The sequence below is a fragment of the Staurois parvus genome, unplaced genomic scaffold, assembly GCF_062004578.1.
Source record: "Staurois parvus isolate SC_StPar_1 unplaced genomic scaffold, SC_StPar_1.0 ptg000581l, whole genome shotgun sequence".
Lineage (NCBI taxonomy): Eukaryota > Metazoa > Chordata > Amphibia > Anura > Ranidae > Staurois > Staurois parvus.
The window spans coordinates 2,495,001-2,516,812 of NW_028318377.1; the positions used below are offsets into that span (position 1 = coordinate 2,495,001).

General features: G+C 43.9%; 1 protein-coding gene across 2 annotated transcripts in view; it reads left to right on the forward strand.

Moving 5' to 3' along the window:
- The window catches only part of FAM53A (family with sequence similarity 53 member A), a 117,166-nt gene that overhangs the window by 11,667 nt on the left and 83,687 nt on the right, over positions 1-21,812 (forward strand). The window lies entirely within an intron of this gene.

A 21,812-nucleotide genomic window follows, 5' to 3' on the forward strand; every position in this document is an offset into this window, starting at 1 on the left:
CATGTCCGCAGTCTCTGACCATCTCTTGTATCATGTCTGCAGTCTCTGACCATCTCTTGTATCATGTCTGCAGTCTCTGACCACCTCTTGTATCCCGGCCTCTGCAGTCTCTGACCACCTCTTGTATCCCGGCCTCTGCAGTCTCTGACCACCTCTTGTATCCCGGCCTCTGCAGTCTCTGACCACCTCTTGTATCCCGGCCTCTGCAGTCTCTGACCACCTCTTGTATCCCGGCCTCTGCAGTCTCTGACCACCTCTTGTATCCCGGCCTCTGCAGTCTCTGACCACCTCTTGTATCCCGGCCTCTGCAGTCTCTGACCACCTCTTGTATCCCGGCCTCTGCAGTCTCTGACCACCTCTTGTATCCCGGCCTCTGCAGTCTCTGACCACCTCTTGTATCCCGGCCTCTGCAGTCTCTGACCACCTCTTGTATCCCGGCCTCTGCAGTCTCTGACCACCTCTCGTATCCCGGCCTCTGCAGTCTCTGACCACCTCTCGTATCCCGGCCTCTGCAGTCTCTGACCACCTCTCGTATCCCGGCCTCTGCAGTCTCTGAGCACCTCTCGTATCCCGGCCTCTGCAGTCTCTGACCACCTCTCGTATCCCGGCCTCTGCAGTCTCTGACCACCTCTCGTATCCCGGCCTCTGCAGTCTCTGACCACCTCTCGTATCCCGGCCTCTGCAGTCTCTGACCACCTCTCGTATCCCGGCCTCTGCAGTCTCTGACCACCTCTCGTATCCCGGCCTCTGCAGTCTCTGACCACCTCTTGTATCCCGGCCTCTGCAGTCTCTGACCACCTCTTGTATCCCGGCCTCTGCAGTCTCTGACCACCTCTTGTATCCCGGCCTCTGCAGTCTCTGACCACCTCTTGTATCCCGGCCTCTGCAGTCTCTGACCACCTCTTGTATCCCGGCCTCTGCAGTCTCTGACCACCTCTTGTATCCCGGCCTCTGCAGTCTCTGACCACCTCTTGTATCCCGGCCTCTCTGAGAGCGCCTGCAATCGTGTCCAATGCATGTGGTTTGGTGCCCTAGTGCAGGGTCCAGTGGGATAAGGCAGTCAACGAGGAGTTGATACAAAGCCTCCTCACCACCTCTCAATCTTTCCTGAAAAGTGATCCAAGCATGGATCGCTTTTCAAGCCCGGTTCACACTGCGGTGTGGCACATCACATGCGATTTGCACAGGAACCGCACCACATTCCTGTGCAAATCACATGCAATTTCTGTGCGGAGCAATTTGAGCCATACATTCTGTATGACTCAAATCACACTACATCCGCACCAAAGTAGTGCAAGACCCTTGTTTTTGTCCGCACCAGAATTCTGCACGTCGCACTGCGTTTTGGGAACCGATTTTGGGGTGTTAAATTAAAATACACACCTGCAGCGGTTCACATGAACGGGGTGCGATTATGATGCAGTGCGGAAATCACCCAGAAACCGGGCTCAAAGGAGCATTAGTCCCTGCCGCAGAGAGCGTGTGGCCAGGATTAAAATACTGCATACTTGTTCCAGGTCCGAAATTCAAGTGCTACGGCCAAAGGATCAGTGGGACTGCCAGGCGTTCAGCATTTTTGGATGTCTGAGCACATGATCCTGGTGCAAACTTTCCTGAATAGCTCGGCTAGTATGCCAGCTTCGGAAAATACTGAAATCTGTGGACCAGCATAGCAGCCAGGAAAACGGCATTTGATGCAATGAATTTCTCCCAGATTACAGAATTGGAGCGATTCTAGTAGGCTGAGGTGCCCCCTACATAACTCAATGTAGGATTTCCATACTTATTCCGACTGTCTTCATAGAGAAGCATTGTAAGAGACTCCCTTCTTGTCGTGCGTTTAACTCTTGACCTGCGTGCGTCAGTGCCACGAAGCAGCGCCATGGCGAGATTTGCATGTGTTAGAAGGATCCCGTCATTGGTTTGGAGGTTCAGACGTTCTCTTTCGAATGCTGTTTCTGTTCAAACAAAGTTTTATGATGGTGGCAGTTCGCCCTAAGTATCACCTTGTAAAAAGTGCGCTAAATGGTCTGGGTATTCGCGGCTACAAAACCCTCTTTCTACTAAAAGGCTCGCTGTACGGCGTAAATCATCCGCCTAATGCCCAGCATAAAAAAAAAGTTCTGTTTTAAATTTATTTTTTTAATATTATACATTGACTTTTCTCTGCCGCTTGTTAACGTAAATTTTCAATGACCGTCGCAGATAGCCTGCTGGAGGGGAGAAGTGCAGCTACAAGGTATGTAAGCTCCGTCCGCCTGGTTCCGTGATTTAAAGTGTTACTAAACCCAGGACCCTGCATTCACTATATCTGGTCTCCCCGGACCCCGCATTCACTATATCTGGTCTCCCCGGACCCTGCATTCACTATATCTGGTCTCCCCGGACCCCGCATTCACTATATCTGGTCTCCCCGGACCCCGCATTCACTATATCTGGTCTCCCGGGACCCCGCATTCACTATATCAGGTCTCCCTGGACCCCGCATTCACTATATCTGGTCTCCCGGGACCCTGCATTCACTATATCTGGTCTCCCGGGACCCCGCATTCACTATATCAGGTCTCCCGGGACCCCGCATTCACTATATCAGGTCTCCCCGGACCCCGCATTCACTATATCTGGTCTCCCCGGACCCTGCATTCACTATATCTGGTCTCCCCGGACCCTGCATTCACTATATTAGGTCTCCCGGGACCCCGCATTCACTATATCAGGTCTCCCTGGACCCCGCATTCACTGTATCAGGTCTCCCGGGACCCCGCATTCACTGTATCAGGTCTCCCGGGACCCCGCATTCACTGTATCTGGTCTCCCGGGACCCCGCATTCACTGTATCTGGTCTCCCGGGACCCCGCATTCACTGTATCTGGTCTCCCGGGACCCCGCATTCACTGTATCTGGTCTCCCGGGACCCCGCATTCACTGTATCTGGTCTCCCACAGTACACACAACATTAAATGCAATTATTTTAGTAACTATAAACTGCTGAATACCTTTTCTCATCAGCAGTTACAGCAGTCTTGTGACTTCAGCAGAGCACTGGTTAAAGCTTGTGGGAGGAATTTTCTTTCTGATCTAGGAGGATGCAGAACCCCTGACCTCTGTCTGGACAGTGCTGATCGACCCTGTGCTGATCACATGCACTCTCCCAAAAAGGAAAAAAAAAAAAAAACCTCTAGCAATACACACCAAACAGCATGTGCAAAACGCCTACGGTTCAGTCTGTCTTATCAGGAGATAAGAGGTGGTCACTTGAAAAAGGGGAGGAACAGAGAAGAAAGGATCAATCGGCCTTTTTACACAATGCAGTAAGTAACCCCTTAGGCTCCACAATATGTATAACAAGCATGCATTACTGCATATGCAGACTGATTTTACTGTTGTGGGCTTTTTCTTTCATTCATTTTGGATAGAATAAGGGAGGGTTACAACCTCTGTAGGTTTTTTTTTTTTTGCAGTGTCCCATGGGGGAGATTTCCCTTCACTTCCTGTCCTATAGCCACAACAGGAAATGAGAAGAAATCCCTCCAAAGTGAGAGAATCTCTGGTGGTCACTAGAATTGGTGTCCTTATTGGAAGTTCCCCTGATATTCCTGTTCTGGTGACAACTCAAAACTATAATAAATATATATATAGTTATATTTTAAGGTAGAACTCCTGTGTATAATGGCCAAACTTTATCTTTATGCGTTGTTGTATTATTATTATTATACAGGATTTATATATTATTATTATTCAGGATTTATATATTATTATTATTATTATACAGGATTTATATATTATTATTATACAGTACTTATATAGCGCCAACAGTTTGCTCAGCACTTTACAATATAAGGGAGACAGTACAGTTCAATACGAGAGGGTTAGGTGGGCCCTGATCCTTGGAGCTTACAATCTAAGAGTACCCTGCATTACGAAAAATAGTGCAGCTTTCTAATTTACCGTAATGTGATGCATGTAAATACGCTACATGATGTGTTAATCTAAATCAGGAATCTCCAAACTTTCTAAACAAAGGGCCAGTTTACTGTCCTTCAGACTTTAGGGGACCGGTCTGTGCCCTGTGGGAGTAAACAATGCCCCATTTTTGGTATTAGGAGGAGAAAATCAGTGGGAGGAATAGTCCCCCATCGTTGGTGTTAGTGAGAGGAACAGTCCCCTATCCGCTGCCCATCGTTGGTATCAGTTGGAGGAGTAGCCGCCCATCGTTGGTATCAGTTGGAGGAGTAGCCGCCCATCGTTGGTATCAGTTGGAGGAGTAGCTGCCCATCGTTGGTGTCAGTGGCAGGAGTAGTCGTCGCCCATCGTTGGTGTCAGTGGCAGGAGTAGTCGTTGCCCATCGTTGGTGTCAGTGGCAGGAGTAGTCGTCGCCCATCGTTGGTATCGGTGTCAGTGAAAGGAGTAGTCGCCCATCGGTGTCAGTGGGAGGAGTAGTCGCCCATCGGTGTCAGTGGGAGGAGTAGCCGCCCACCGTTGGTGTCAGTGGGAGGAGTAGCCGCCCACCGTTGGTGTCAGTGGGAGGAGTAGCCGCCCACCGTTGGTGTCAGTGGGAGGAGTAGTCGCCCACCGTTGGTGTCAGTGGGAGGAGTAGCCGCCCACCGTTGGTGTCAGTGGGAGGAGTAGCCGCCCACCGTTGGTGTCAGTGGGAGTAATAATGCCTCAAAGGGCCGCAGTTTGGAGACCAATGATTTATATCATCATCTTTGAGAAATGTCCTCTTCCTGTTGTGTCTCCAGGACAGGAAGTGATGGTAATTCTCCTCGATGGGGTACAGGCAGCTTTACATATACACTGCGTGAGGACTTCTGAGACTTGCAGTTCCCCAGCTGTGTTTGGTACGTCCCTGTGTTGGGTGGATCCCGGCGGTTCTTGTTTTTTGGCAGAGTCCTCTTAGTAGTCCAGACTGCGAGGCCTGCATTATATTATGTGTTATATAATCACCAGCTGTATGGGGCCCGTGGTTTATGTTCTAATCTTACAGCTCAATGGTGTTTGGATTGAATTTCCATATGTTACATGTGTTATGTAATACTCCATGGGATTTTTTATATAAATATTCTGTCTTAACACCAGTTTCTCCGATTCTAGGTTCTCCATTGGAATGTTTCCCATATAGAATGTACCAATGTTCAGCTACATTTTGCTGATCACAGCGACTCTTGTGTTCTGACCGGTTACATTTTCAGTGTCGCTCTCAGCCCCTCTTATCTGCTCACCAACAGTTACATTACTGAGATGTTCCCGGCCTTAAAGGAGCACTCCACCCAAAATAGAGTTCAGCTTTTGGTAGATGGAGAGTTGAACTACCTAATAGATCCCTATGTCCCTCAGAAATTCTATTGGTGGGATCTCTGCACCCGAGTTCCTGGGGCTGCACACCGTCTATTATGGGGCCCTGCGTTCTGTCCTCGGTTTATTTTAGGTTCGGACGCATGCAGCAGGATTTGGATGCACAGATGGGTGCAAACACCCCAAACTCCCAGGTAGAGAGGAAGTAGAACAGGGAGTGTCCAAGACATCGGAGAAGCCAGGGGCCGACACAGCCCACCGGGCTCCACCTTTAGGGCCAGTTCACACTCCATGCATTTCAGGCTGCATTTTTCCTGCACAGAGCTGTACTGGAATACAGTAAAACGCATAAAAAATGCACCTGAATGCATAAATCGCACTGGAATGCACATATCCCTTTTTTAAATTGAAGAATAAGAGGGGAAAAAAAACAGAATGCATCATAACGCACTGGAACACGTCAAAAACATGCATGCAGAAACACATCCGGAACACATCTGGACTGCGTTTCTATGGTGTGAACTGGCCCTTAAACTGTTACTAAACCCTCAACAGTAAAATCAGTCTGTATATGAAGTACAGCATGCTTGTTATACTTATTGTGGAACCTAAGGGGTTAATCCTCTGCATTGTGTAAAAAGGCTGTTTGATCCTGTCTTCTCTGCCCCTCCTCTTCAAATGTCCACCTGATAAGACAGACTGAACCCGTAGCCACATGCTCAGTTTAGTATGTATTTCTAGAAAGGTTGTTTTTTTTTTTTTTTGTCTCTTGGGAGAGTGCATGTGATCAGCACTGTCCAGACAGAAGTCCAGGGTCCTGCATCCTCCTAGAGCAGAAAGAAAACTCCAAGCATTAACCAGTGCTCTGCCGAAGTCACAAGATTGCTCTAACTGCTGATGAGAAAAGGTAGCTGTTTATATGTACTAAAATAATTACACGTCCATGTTCTGTGTACTGTGGGGGACCAGGTATAGTGAATGCGGGGTCCGGGGCGACCAGATCTAGTGAATGCGGGGTCCGGGGAGACCAGATCTAGTGAATGCAGGGTCCTGGGCAGGGGCAGACTGACAACTCATGGGGCCCCCGGGCAATAGGGGATCATAAGGCCCTTGTGTCCTTGCCCAAACTCAAAAAAGCCTATGAAAAAGGTACCAGGGGCATCTCATGGGACCCCCTACTGACCCCGGGCCCTCGGGCAGTGCCCGAGTTTCCAAATGGTTAGTCCCCCCCTGGTCCTGGGTTTAGTAACACTTTATATATAAACCCTCAACTTTTAAACCCCATTCAATATAAAATTGAAACGGAAAAGTGACAGCAGAAAAAAGAGTGAGTGGTCCATGGAGTATGCTTGTTTTTGGTTTTTTATGTTTGTTTTTTTTAATTGTTTTCTTTGTTTTTTTTTTTTGTATAGATCTATACTTGTCCCAAGCATGTTTGGAAAAAATAAACGAAAGGCAAAACATTTGTGTATACATTAAAAAAAAAAGTGAAAAAAAGGATTTATAGTTGATTTTTTTTTTTGTTTTGTTTTTTTATGTGATTACATACCTTCTGTTTTCAGCTGTGGAACTTCACTCTCCCGATAAACATGGACTATTTTTAATACTTATGCGGCTAGCATTAGTAACTAGATAGGAAAGTAGATCATATTTACTAGTTTTAAACTTTTCTTTGCATTTCTTCAGTTACTATCTGTTTTCCATGCCTAGGCAAATGATGTCATACATCCCAGAAGTTTTGAGAAGGGAAGGGAGTGTTCTCAGTTCAGCCAATGCCTGAGCTAAGGGCAGATGGATTCCAGGGAGTAAATGCTACATGAATCATCTGTCCTCATCGGACATATCTAGAGTTAAGCTTTAAGTGTCGCAACTCATAGCAGCCAATCAGAAGTCAGATGGGTACAAGATGGTACTCTGGGTAAGCCTAGAGTCATGTAGTTCTTGTAGTTGTCAGAAGGGCTGATATGCATGAGAACATTAGTCAGGGGCCCATGCTGCCTTAATCTTTTTTTTTTTTTTTTTTTTTTTTTAGTAAAGCAGCAAAAATGTATCTCCATAGCTACTGAGTCAAGGGTCTGCTATAAAATGAAACTGCATTGTGTGTAATGGTAGGGATATGGGAAGAGATGAAAGACCAGCTTTGTTTCCTGTTGCAGGCCCACAGGTGCTGAATTCTGGACACTTAAGTGGAACTGCACTGCATCTGAGCACCGCAAACCAAAAAATGTGATTTTATTAATATTCAAAGCAAACTCTCCCATCCATACATATCTCCCTTTTTTTTGCTGAGAAATTGTTTTGGAAAGCTCCCCCTGGCATTTCTGGCAGTGGCCATCTTGAATAAGGGCAGATGGTTTGTGTAGCATTTACTTCCTGGAATCCATCTGCCCTTAAATCAGGCATTGGCTGAGCTGAGAACCCTCCCTCCCCTTCTGAAAATTCCTATGATGTATTGCATAGTTTGCCTAGGCATAGAAACCAGGAAGTATCAAAGGAAATTTAAAAAAAAAAAAAAAAAGCTTAAAACAAGTAAATATGATCTATGTTCCTATATATATCACTAATTCTAGCTGCATGAGGATTAAAAATAGTCCATGTTGATTGAGAGCATGATGTTCCGCTTTAAATATACTCTTCAATAGCTACAAAGGATTTAAATTCACTGTGTGCACCAGATTCCTTTTCAAACTGAGATATTATCTTGTAAAAGTAACAGTGACATCACTGTGCTGTTCATAGTCCATACAGAGAGCAGATCTGTAGGAGGAGCCAGCAGCTCCACCCACTACAGACTGTTGATAAAAGGAGGGGGTGGAGACAAGACCAGTCACCCTGCACAAGGAGAGAGAGCAACAGTGATCGGTCTTTATTACAGGAAGCTCCTGCACAGAGGTAAGCAGGAAGAAATACACAAAGCATAGCAAGATGCAGCTAAGAACATACAGTATATCCCTCCCTTAAACTGTATTTGTTTATCCCGGAGTTTAGTAATGACCTCTTGCCAACCACCCTATAGCCAAATGACGGCAACAGTGCGGTTGTCCAGTCCTGGGTGGGCGTATATGATGTCCTCCCAGAACATGCCCTCCCATGCGCCCCTGGTGATCTCCGTGATCACTGTGTCCTACGGGCACAGCTGATCACGTGATGAAGTAAAAGGCCAATCACAGCAGCCTTTTACCACATGATCAGCTATGTCCAATGACACAGCAGATCACTGAGTAAATACAGTTGCTGGTTATCAGCTACACTTTCCCCATGCTGTCACAGCGTGAGGAAAGTACTGCTGATAACCGGCAATTGTCACAGAGCAGACCCGCACTGATCATTAGGACACTGATGATCGGTGCCCTGCAGTGGTGTCCAGCAGTTGCGCCTGTTGGTGCCCATCATTGCTGCATATCAATGCCCATCATTGCTGCATATCAATGCAGCATCATCAGTGCCTCCTCAATACCCACCAGTTCTGCCCCTCAGTGCTGCCTATCTGTGCCGCCTCAGCAGTGCCCCTCAGTGCTGCCTATCTGTGCCGCCTCAGCAGTGCCCCTCAGTGCTGCCTATCTGTGCCGCCTCAGCAGTGCCCCTCAGTGCTGCCTATCTGTGCCGCCTCAGCAGTGCCCCTCAGTGCTGCCTATCTGTGCCGCCTCAGCAGTGCCCCTCAGTGCTGCCTATCTGTGCCGCCTCAGCAGTGCCCCTCAGTGCTGCCTATCTGTGCCGCCTCAGCATCATGCAGCATCTGTGCCGCCTCAGCATCAATGCAGCATTATCAGTGCCTCCTCAATACCCACCAGTTCTGCCCCTCAGTGCTGCCTATATGTGCCGCCTCAGCTGTGCCCCTCAGTGCTGCCTATCTGTGCCCCTCAGTGCTGCCTATCTGTGCCGCCTCAGCTGTGCCCCTCAGTGCTGCCTATCTGTGCCGCCTCAGCAGTGCCCCTCAGTGCTGCCTATCTGTGCCGCCTCAGCAGTGCCCCTCAGTGCTGCCTATCTGTGCCGCCTCAGCAGTGCTGCCTATCAGTGCAGCCCCATCAATGCACATCAGTGAAGGAGAAAAATAACCTGTTTGCAAAATTTTATAATAGCAACAAATGTTCACATTTTTTGCTATTTTTTTGTTTATAGTGCAAAAAATAAAACACCGAGTGGAGATTAAATACCACCAAAAGAAAGCTCTATTTGTGTGAAAAACATGATAAAAATGTCATATGGGTACAATGTTGCATGATCGTGCAATTGTCAAAGTGCGACAGCGCTGAACGCTGAAAATTGGCCTGGGCAGGAAGGGGGTAAAAGTGCCCGGTAGACAAGTGGTTAAAGCACTTTTTTCCCCAAGTCTTCAAAAGCAGTAATGCAGACTCGGGTAAATCGAGGATTCATCATGTAATAGTTACTGAATGGTTTTTTTTTTTCGTTTTCCCCGCTGTGCTCTAAATTTGGACCTTTTGCTTTGTTTGGCTCTCTGGACTTTGCCATGACTCCCAGGGAATGGTGGAATTCCCCTCCTATCTGGAGACCAGTCTGTTGTCTCCCTAAACACATTCCTTTGTGTTAGCCATGCTTAGCCATGTCCTGACATCTGATGTATTGCTCATTTTGTGTGCCATGGATGGAAATGTTCCTTCTCTAGAAGCCTCTTCATCTGTAATTGCATTTTTGGGTTATGCTGCCAGCCTCCCAAAATGCTAGCCTGGTTTTTCTGACTTGTTGGCTGACCATATACTATACAATCTGATCTGAACACTCCTTCAGATCAACATATGTGGTGCAAGAGCCTGCCGTAATATCGAGTAGCTTTTATAGGTTTGTCCTCCTATTACATATTTTGGTAAACCTAAAGGAGATTGTACAATCAGATTGCATAGTATAGACCGTTTAGGGCCCCTATCACATGGGCATTCCATTGTCATGATGCCTATGTTTTGCATGTATAGCTGGGGCGGACTGACAACTCATGGGGCCCCCGGGCAATAGGGGATCATGGGGCCCCTGTGTCCTTGCCCAAACTCAAAAAAGCCTATGAAAAAGGTACCAGGGGCATCTCTTGGGGCCCCCTACTAACCCCGGGCCCTCGGGCAGAGCCCTAGTTTCCAAATGGTCAGTCTGCCCCTGATGTATAGTTACTTTTTGATAGATAACGGTTATAAATGTCTTGGTTTTGCCACTTTCAGACAATATTATTATACAGGATTTATATAGCGCCAACAGTTTGCGCAGCACTTTACAAAATGAAGGCAGACTTTACAGTTACAATACAATTTGGTACAAGAGGAAACAGAGGGCCCTGCTCCAGGGAGCTTACAATCTAGGAGGAAGGGTTGAGGGATACAAAAGGTAATAGCTGTGGGGGGGATGAGCTGATGGAGGAAATAAAAGGCAGTTTACTAGTTAGAAGCTTCTTTAAAGAGGTTTTCAGGGATCGGTGGATAAATTAGGAGATAGGTGGACAGATTGGGGTAGCGAGTTCCATAGGATGGGAGAAGCTCGGGAGAAGTCCTGGAGGCGAGCATGGGAGGTGACACAGAAATTAGAGCGCAGAGGGTCTTGGGAGGATTGAAGAGAGCAGTTTGGTTGATATTTTGAGACCAGGTTGGTGATGTAACCAGAGGCAGAGTTTTTTATGGCTTTGTAAGTTTAGTATTTTGAACTTCGTTGGGCAAGTGGAAGCCAGTGGAGAGGATTGGCAGAGAGGGGAAACAGACACTGAACAATATGCTATTAAGGGCTCATTTGCATGTGAGGTTGGGAGGGGTGGGCGGTAAAACCCTGTGGTTGCGCCGTGTTCTTGCTACCCCTTTAACTGCTGAGGCAGCAGCAGCAAGGGGTGTGTACATGCCACAGCAAGAATTATACCCCTGTGGCCTTTGGCAGTCCACTCTGTAACTGCATGCAATGGATACAGCTGCAGTGGACTAGTGCGGGGATAAAGGAGTTAAAGCAGGCAGTGAAGGTAAAATGCCCTCAAAAAAGCGACCTGAAAGTACATCACTCTTCAGAGAGCACCGCTAGTGTAAGAGAGCCCTGAATGTCATAAAATTACACAATCAAGCTTTTGTCCACATTGCTATGATTGAAGTGAAATGCATTTAGCCCCGGTTCACACCAATGCGATTTGGCAGTTCAAAACCCCATTTGCGGCAATGGAACCGTTTAAATAGTTGCGACTCAGAAAAAGGTTCCTGAACTACTTTTCTGTGATTTCATTGTGACTTACATTGACTTCTGGTACATGAAGTTACAAGCCACAATGAATGGAACATCCACATTGTACTGATCTGCAGTTTTGAAAATCACACTGAAGTAGCGTGATTTTAAAGCCACACTGGTGTGAACCGGGGCTTATGAGACATTACCAAATACCAAAGGATTAGTATTCTTGTTCCATCCACTCTTGCTCTGCCAGGCATCATAGCTAGACACTGTAAGGAGGACACACCTTCAGCTTACTGGCCAGTGAAGGTGCCAGAGCACTCTGAGGAGGTCATCTCTCTGGTCACTTTGCTCTCTCCTCCTGTCAGCATGTTCCTAGTCAGCCTTGAGAGAGTCTAATGCTTTTTTTTTTTTTTTTTATTCCTTTAGGCGACAGATGTCTTCATTGATCTAACATGTAAATAGTAGAAGCCCTTTGTATATTAATCCAACTTGCAGTTGATAATTGATTGGTCACAGAAATTTGCTCTGCTCTGTTTCGTCTGTAACAGTCTGTTTCCCAGGCCTTATTTTGAACATATTTTTGTTTCCCTGAGGTCCCATGCTTTGTGTACAGTGCTCCTACAAAGATTTAATGAAGGCCTCTAGCATACTGGAGTGTTTGTTACTTAATAAGGTGTAGGATCCTATTGCAGTTGTCTTATGTTCACAGAGCTTCTGTGGTTCCTGTACAGCTCCAAGCACTGTGTACGATATAAAATAAAATATTCCACTGAGTACGCATGACTGCTTATGAATTCTTGAAATGTGTTCTAACAACATGTGGGTAGGAGATTGAGTCTTCTTTCTTCCAGGGATGTTATTGAAGAAAAATTTGTTGTCTGCTCAGGAAGTGAAGAAAAAAAACAAACGTATCCCTGGTAGGATCTGCTTCTTTTTCACTTTTTATGCTTTAAGGAAAACTTGTTGACCTTTTGAGACAGTAACGAGGGTGTGATATATGGATGTGTTAGTCACTAATGTTGTCCAGTCAGTTTGCCCAGTGCTAAAGATCATATGGGGCTTGACACTTAAGTGAGCCAGTAAAGGGAACCTTTCCTTATTTTATATTGACTGTGGAATTAATTACATTTTGGCACTTAAGTGTACCTGTGGTCACTTATGGCCTTCATCCTGAGTGGTCTACCAGGATGTTCATAAGGTTGATGGACCAATACAGGTATGGACCCACAAAGTTAGCCTTCTCATTTAGGCATTTTCCAACTTGAACTGGAAAGTTGAGGCTCTCAATTGGCCTTCCAGAACGTCCATAAGGTTGATGGACCAATACAGGTATGGACCCACAAAGTTAGCCTTCTCATTTTAAGCATTTTCCAACTTGAACTGGAAAGTTGAGGCTCTCAGTTGGCCTTCCAGAATGTCCATAAGGTTGGTGGACCAAAATGGGTATGGACCCACAAAGTTAACCTTCTCATTTAAGCATTTTCCAACTTGAACTGGAAAGTTGAGGCTCTCAGTTGGTCTTCCAGGACGTCCATAAGGTTGATGGACCAAAACAGGTATGGACCCACAAAATTAGCCTTCTCTTTTAGGCATATTCCTACTTGAAATGGAAAGTTGAGGATCTGGTCTATCAGGACATCCACCAGGTTGATGGACTAATGGAAGCAGGGGATGACCGATATTAATATAGAATTTAGGACACAGTCTGTCCAATCCAGGAGCCAGCTTGATTTTGTTTTAGGAGCCAACTGTATTAAAAGCTAGGAAAAAAAAACCCTCAAAAGCAAGGTGCCAACTGTAATTTTTAAAGTACATTGGCTACCTGGCTCCTGGGATTTGTTCAGCCCTGTGTGGAGGTTTACGTTTTTACAAAGTTTGTCCGTTTATGGTGCTAAATAGACCTCAGTACTGTTGTCGCTTAACAAATTAGCTTTCCCTTTTGTGTTTATAGGGCACATTGGAGGAAGAGACTGGTTTCTTGGAACGGTGTTGCACATTTTTCATCTATGCCTTTTACGCCTGTAGTAACTGGTTAGGTTCCCCCTGTAGAATCTGGTTTCTATGGGTAACAAGAACACTGTTCTGTTGAAACACTAACGAGACACCTTTTTTGTAGCAATGCACGTAGCCCCGAGCCCTCCACTGTTCTGACATATAACATGAAATATCTTTTCTATCACAATAACTGCACATTAATGTACGATCTTGTGTATGATAAATAGGGAGAGAACCTTCCTTGGGGGGATGACACCAAACTGCATTTTACATTCAAAAATATCAACACATTCTTAACATGGTTGAAAATACCTGTGGGGGATTGTTTTCAATGCGTAAAATTCTAGACGGCTGCCTCAAATGTTTCTGTCTTCTGGGCTTAGTGTGTTTTAATAGCTCACAGACTTTAAAATATGCACGCCGCCTGCTAAGAGAAAAACATTTTGAGCATAGAATCCATTTTCTGAGCCATGATGGGCAATTCTAACAGGCAGTATTAACATCTCATGCACTTATAGAAGAAGTTTTGCTACGCTTTTCTTTTTTTCTTTTTAGCTCCTGTCCCTCGGGCAACACTTTGTGCTTGCTAGTTTGACTCATTGCTGGGATAGCTTGGTTGACAACAGGCCCCCACTGCTTTCCAACCAATCGTCTGCCAAAGAGACAAATAACTATGATTAAAAACACTTGTCTTGGTAACCAGGTGCCTCCCCAAGATAAATGTCATCACTAGGTATGTATTGTTCAGCCCAACCACAAAATGTTTTGGATCTAGTGAACTCTTTGACTTAATATGGTCACCACATTGGCTCTCGAAGGCTTCCTGGCAGGCCTGCCATTGTAGAAAATGTCAGAGTTGCTGGCCTGAGCCTGGTTTTTATGCAAGTTAGTTGTTTTTTCCACCTTGTGCCCTAGTGACATCAGACATCTCTACTGAAGTGATAAGCTGCATTATCTGAATGTTTGTCAAGTCTACGCAACAACCACAGTGAATGCGATTTTAACAGTCGTCGTTAAAAAATCTATTTCACTTCAACTGTCAGCTGTGGAAAACAGTTTTCACTTTTTTTTAAAGCGTATTTCCAACAAATGGGTAGACTAGAGAGGTCATGAACTGTTAGCGTTTGAACATTTGGAGAGATTTACCCTCCTTTCCTGTCCCAGTTGCAACATTGACACACAGAATGGGAAATGAGAAGGAACACAGCATTAAAACAGTGTAGAATACGTGGTGAAACAATTGAATTCCTGGAATGAACTGTAAAAGAAAAAGTCCTACACCTCTGCATTTTTCATTTGAAGACTACATTCTTTCTGATCTTCTGTCAAGATTTGAGGCACCATATTTGTGGAAATCTCTCATTCCCAAATCCTCAATCTACTGCATTGTTTCCCCATTCACGTTCAATTCTTCTGCCATCATTCGCAAGATAGAACATGTCAGAACACGCTTGAGTGTGAATGGTTGTGACTATAGTGCCACCATAGTGCTACACTGTGGATATTTCAGAAATTAAATTCACACCTTGTAGATGAAAGTTAGAGACCTCATTTCTTTTATGTGGCTGTCCCTTTTGGGGATTTGCTCCCAGCTCTTCTCCTACCAACAGTGTTGTCAATCAGGACAAGGAGAAATCTCCTTAACTTCCATGGAGGTATTTCCGAGTGTAGCTCGGGGTAAAGTTTCAGTACCACAAGTGGTAACCCCGAGCTACACTCGGGAATACACTGCAGCGCTGCTCCAGGATCTCTTCTTTGCTTACCTTGTCCTTCGCTCCCGTGAGGCCCCTCCTGCAGTGTCCCCGGCAATGTCCTCCAGCCGATGTCGGCATCCGTCTTCTGGGTTCCGTTCCCTGCGACCTCAGGACGTATGGGGACGGAACGGCAGGAAATTTAAAAATGTGAAAAAATGACATTCACTAAATACAATAAAATCACATAGTAAAACATTCCTGTATCAAACCATTTCACATACATTTTGTCCCGAGTGCTTTGTCCTGCGCCCTGCCTGCATTTTTACTGTTCTTTCTGCCTGGAAACTGAGAAACGTCCATGGCGTCCAAAAAAGTCTCTTTAGGTCAAAAGTGGTTTTAGACCAGCTAGAGAACAGCGATAGTAAATCAGAACCACTTGCAGAATTGAGTGATGATTCGTGGGGAAATTCAGACACTGAAAACGATTCTGCGACTTTGCTCAGCGATGTGCGAACTTGGCGCTATATATCAAATTTCAGTGTTTTTGGTTTGATTATATTATTGAATTAAATTTATTAGATTTTTTGATTATTAAATTATAATTTATGATTTTGTGTTTCAAATTTTAAAATACCCGGGATGTTTACTAGACTCTTGTTCGGACAGATTTCAGTGAGTTATTCCTAAAAATTACAGGCCTACAATAAAAAAAATACATATTTCCATGCAAAAAAATGTACTGCTTTGAGCACAGAAATATGGACATAATCATACCGCTAGGGAGGTTAACAAGACAGGTATATAAAACTAAACAGAGGTTCTATGCCCATCTTAATTCTCTCCAGGATTTAAACGATTTCATCCGTTTTGTAAGAAAGTATGAAAGCTGGCAGACTCTGAAGGCCACAAATATTTTTAAACGGCCGATGGTGTCCAGTATATGAACTGTAATCTTCCATCTGTTGGATGTGTTTACCCTGTCAGCCAAACATCTGCACAGGTAACTGCAGCTGTTGGAACGTACCGAGAATCATCTGCCACAGTGTAACTTAGTAATCTTTACTGCAGGGTGTAATAGTAAATTGCTGCTGCAGTTGAACTTTGAGTGGGTGCAATATAACGTAGGGCAGGGTGACTTTCAGTTCTGTTTTTACTCATAGGAAAATACCGCAGAGCAATCTATGGGAGCTGTTGGACCTTTAGGGTTTGCTGTAAAAATATTAGATCTGTATTATGAACACACTAGTTGCATTAAAAAAAAAAAAAAAAAAAAAAAAAAAAACTCGGTGAGGTCTAATGGTGGCTATACATTCTTTGATTAATGATCAGTTTCCTTTCTGATCAATGTTTTCCAATTGAAACAATCAATCTGTGGTAGACAACCCCAATGAAATAATTATAGTTGACAACCTGTTCGATTAATATTCCATATTCAGGGAAGTGGGTTTTGTTTGATTGGTAACTTTGAGGGACTTTGTTCATGAATCCAACCGTATTTTCATCGACAAGGTATCTTGGTCCAGTTGATCAATTCAAAATGATCAATTTCCCACCTTGGTCCAACAACTCAATTTTATAAAAAAAATCGAAAAAAATGTTGGTGCAGCGCTGAGGAAATGTGTAGAAATAACCAATCTCAATGACATAAACGCATGTAGGTAATGAATGCGTTTTGCTCACATGTAGTAATAGTCTAAAAATATATATATATGTAAATAAGGTGCTAGTGTCCACATAAAACATAATCACACCAAACAAACGCATAATCATTACATGCGTAAGGGTCATGAAAGTCCATAAAATCTTGAAAACAAATGTAATCTCCAAGTGATTTCATCACAATCCCAGTGTACTTTCTCTCCTTAGGTGGGTGTGCCAATAAATATATAAAATGCGCACTCACCAGATGCGCTAATAAAAAGCGTGTTGTATCATATAATCCTGGTCATTCACGGGTCCCTTAGGGGTAGTCCGGGATGTAGCATGGGGGTAGATGGTCTCCCTTGGGTGCCAGAATATGATGGCCAATATAAATGGCTCAGCCACTTCAGGACGCTGGGACATTCACTGGAGATAATGCTGGGGGATTTAAGATGCTCAATGCAGAGCAAAAATAAGGGATAATCCCATAGTGTAGTGTTCCATGTTACTTTATTGTAGGTATTTGTTAAAAGAAATAGGTCAAAAGAACGTACAATACTGCAGTATTAAGTAGAGATAACACAATGGTAATCCCATAAAAAACTGGCCAGCTGGTATAATAAGGTGGCCGTCGGACCCCTGTGATCCAACGGCTTGCAAGGGCTCCTCCAATTTTATCAAATCCAATCTAGATTGTTTTAGAAGGGAAGTTATGGCTATTTGATTTGTGGAGTTGATGGTTTTGATTGCACGACGATCAGATGAAATAAATCAAAGCTTTTGTGGCCATCATAAATCCTGCTGTGTAGTTTTTATTTGCCTGTTATTCTCTTGGAAAGACTTCCATCTTTACCTGTCCTGTGATTCTCAAGTACATAATTGGGATCTGAACATAATCAAGACAGAAAAGCACAGATATTTGACTAGAGTAGTCCTTGAAAGACCACTAAACCTAAGACTTCTGAAGTTGGTTTATATGAATTTAAATGATCATGTATATGACATGGGTAGCCTCACAGATAATGCTCTTCTATACATTATATTCATCTAAGTTGGCCTCTGTTTTAGACTCAAGGAGGTTCTCAGTCATCAGGTAGCAGATCTTCGATGGGGTTAATGAACAGAATGTAACCTGTATATAGGAAGATTTAGCTCCCGGCAGTACCATCATCTTCTCTTTTATATGCAGGTCTTATCATTTCCTGAAGATTATCTTTATATCAATTTCATTTTAACTGTTTTACGTAAACTAGCTTTCAGTCCTTTTTTTGCGGTTACAGATGCGTGTGACAGGTATGTTTCTCTCATGAAGTTTAAAAACTTCGATAAATAAGAGAAATCACAATGTGCTAAGATTTGGGCAACAAAAACATTTGGTGTGGGTGTTGATTTCTGAAAGGAAGCAATAGATGGATTATAGTAAACCTGTCATGCAAAAAATACAAGGGCTCCCATTGCTCATTGGCTGGTTGTTTTCTGATCTACTAGATTGACTCTGTTGCTCGTTTCTGGAATCTTCCTTGGCAGCTACGACTTCCGGAAGAATCTTTACATTTGACACTTCCAAGAGTGTCGAATTGCTTGATCCTTGCCATGTAAATTTGTTTAATCTTTTAAGATTCTTCAGATCATATGTATTGAACAGAGTGAAAATTCCAGAACAGGCAGAGAGACAGTTGAGCATAAACATTCCTTTGTTGCAGTTAAGACAAGTTGCTTTTATTTTCAGAATCAGTAGATTGGAACCAACATGCAGATCAGTCTTTAAGGCAAAGGGTCAGCAGGACATCCAGGCAACTGACATTTCCAGGAGAGCTCAGCAATGATGGTCTTCATCTTGATTTTATAGCAAGCTCCTCTGTTAAAGTAGCTTATGGAAGCCATTCTATACTCAGGACGTGGTAGTCAGATCAGTTAAGGTGAAACTCCAAACTTTTTTGATGAATTTTGGGAACATTTAGAACCTTTCCCAGGTTTTATAGAAGTCCCTGTTGGAGAGCTGTTGTCACTTCCTGTTCTGGTGACCACATAGGAAGCAAAATGAACACTCCAATGCACAACAAAAAAAATCTGCCGGTTCTAAACCTGCCCTTCTCAACCAGAGTTCCTGCAGTGGTTGCTAGTGGTTTCTTGAGCTGTGGCTGATTAACCTCCCACTTGATGGTGTCTACATAGTTCTGGGGTCAATGCCACATGGCAAAGCCATCAGCATAACACCAAATATCTTTTTGCTGTCTGTAAGGGTGGCCTTCTGGCTACTACTGTAAGAGGGACATTATTCCCATTGACCCCTTGGTAAATTTATCAAGGGTACCTTGAGACCCGAACATTTTTTCAAGGATTCCTGTCGGGTAAAGGGTTGAGAGGCTACACTGCCCCCATTCTTCCAAAAAAGTCAAAATGATCATTTCTGCCCCCGTTGGAAAATTAGGTTCACCACCACAGAGATGTCTCCTGCAGGGACAGAAGACAAAAGCGACAGTTTCTAACCTGTCTTCACCTGTATAAAATGTTCTTTATTGCTGTGTTTTTGTTAGTGAGTGCTTTCCTCACCTCCTGTCCAAATAACACAAGAGAAGATCCCCCAGTGGATCAAAGTGCTGACCCTTCCCTGCTCTATCAAAGACTTAAAAGAATAATTATTGGTGTTTTCATAGTCATTGCACTTCTGGTATTACACTGGTCTATGTGTATGCATTCCATATGGGCAGGCTGTTAACCTGTTGCTGGATTTTATCCTTTGTCACGGCCATAGAAAACTTTAAAGCAGGATTGCCACGTATAATCCCTAAAAGCCACCCCAAAGTAGTTGGATTTGGATTCACTGAAAAAAAAAAAAAAAAATTATTTATATATATATATATATATATATATATATATATATATATATATATATATATATATATATGAGGGGAGGTGTTCCTTAGTCCAGCAGAAGAGGGCACATCAAAGTGAGCGTATGTACTTGTATGCTCTACAGATCACTAAACAAATGTAATAAGATAGGGTCTTGTGGATACTATATTCTACATCAGAGAAGGGGGGGCATCTTTAATTTTTCTCTCCCCTTTTATTCCATGGATAGTATTTTTATCTACATCTGTCTTTTTTCTTTTTTTTTTTCCTTTTTTCTTTTCTTCTACCAGACTGGCCCCTGGTTTGGCTGGGGCTTGGCCATTTCCTTTTTTATGCTGCTTTAATTAGAGGCCAGAATGTCGTGTCTGGCTAATCTCAGGGAATTGCCTTGTATAACTATATAAAAGCTTTTTTCATTGTATAATTACATAGAATATGCTGTCCTTCATTTAAATCTGTACAGAAGCAGTCTTCTGAAACAAGAATGACAATGTAATTGAAAAAGTGACGTTTTATTGTAATCTGGATACATGTATCAATACACAAATTCCCTATGGTTGTAACTTTCATGCATTGAAAAAATAATAAAATAGATTAAAATGATGAATGAATGCACTGAAGACGTGTACTTCATACATGTACTTAAAAAAAAAAACAAAAAAACAATTTTTGTTTGACATACCCTAAATCTGAGGCAAACATCTAACAGTAATGTGTAAGTAGTAAAGGAACATTGTGACTTTTCTGTTTTAGCCTGATTTAATTATTTTGTCAGTTTTTAATGTTCCCTTTGTTTTCACCAGCCTTTTTAAATGGGTCCGCAAAAATAAAGGTCAGATTTAAAGAGAAACCTTTGACAAGCCATTACTGGGTTTGGGGACTCTGTCGACTTATGCCACAGACTGACCTGAATTGACAAGTGTCGTTATCCCAGCTGTTTCTAAACTAAGAAAAGCAGAAAGTAAGATTTCCGTGGCATGATCGCCTTTGTGCAGGCTTCCTTTGCTCATCTGCAAAATGTATTTAGAAATGTGGTTTGTTTGGAACAGACTTCCTTGCATTTCTGCTTTCTCAGATCATCTGGAGATGCCAAAGTTTCTTGACCTTGGTGCTCTTTTTTTTTTTTTTTTTTTTTTTTTTTTTTTTGGGGGGGCCTGAGCTGGCCTTGAAAGAATTGGGTAACCAGAACAGCTGGAAATATACTGCTTTTGTCATAGTATGGGCTGCCCTTGCTGTGTTACCATGTTTTACCTCAACACTTTTAAAAGCTTGACGGGCTTCAATCTTGAGCTGTACCTCGTATTCTATAGTAAAGTGCTGGCATTTTGTATGGCCTAAGAACCATATTGCCAATTTTTAGTGGTCCTACATGGCCGAACCCCAGAGTTTGTCTCCTAAACTGATAAGTAAAATATGGTTGCTGCTTAGCAAAACAATTCTCTGATTCATTTCTGAGGCCTAGTATTGCTTGGATCATGATTGGTATGGCTAATGTAGGGTTCCTGCTTATTTTGGACCTATGACTCCAAGGTAATGAAAGCAGACACAACCAGGAATGGCGACCCCTTAATTCCCTTTATAACACTTGAACTTTAAAGTGTTACTAAACCCAGGACCCTGCATTCACTATATCGGGTCTCCCCGGACCCTGCATTCACTATATCGGGTCTCCCCGGACCCTGCATTCACTATATCGGGTCTCCCCGGACCCTGCATTCACTATATCGGGTCTCCCCGGACCCTGCATTCACTATATCGGGTCTCCCCGGACCCTGCATTCACTATATCGGGTCTCCCCGGACCCTGCATTCACTATATCGGGTCTCCCCGGACCCTGCATTCACTATATCGGGTCTCCCCGGACCCTGCATTCACTATATCGGGTCTCCCCGGACCCTGCATTCACTATATCGGGTCTCCCCGGACCCTGCATTCACTATATCGGGTCTCCCCGGACCCTGCATTCACTATATCGGGTCTCCCCGGACCCTGCATTCACTATATCGGGTCTCCCCGGACCCTGCATTCACTATATCGGGTCTCCCCGGACCCTGCATTCACTATATCGGGTCTCCCCGGACCCTGCATTCACTATATCGGGTCTCCCCGGACCCTGCATTCACTATATCGGGTCTCCCCGGACCCTGCATTCACTATATTGGGTCTCCCACAGTACACACAACA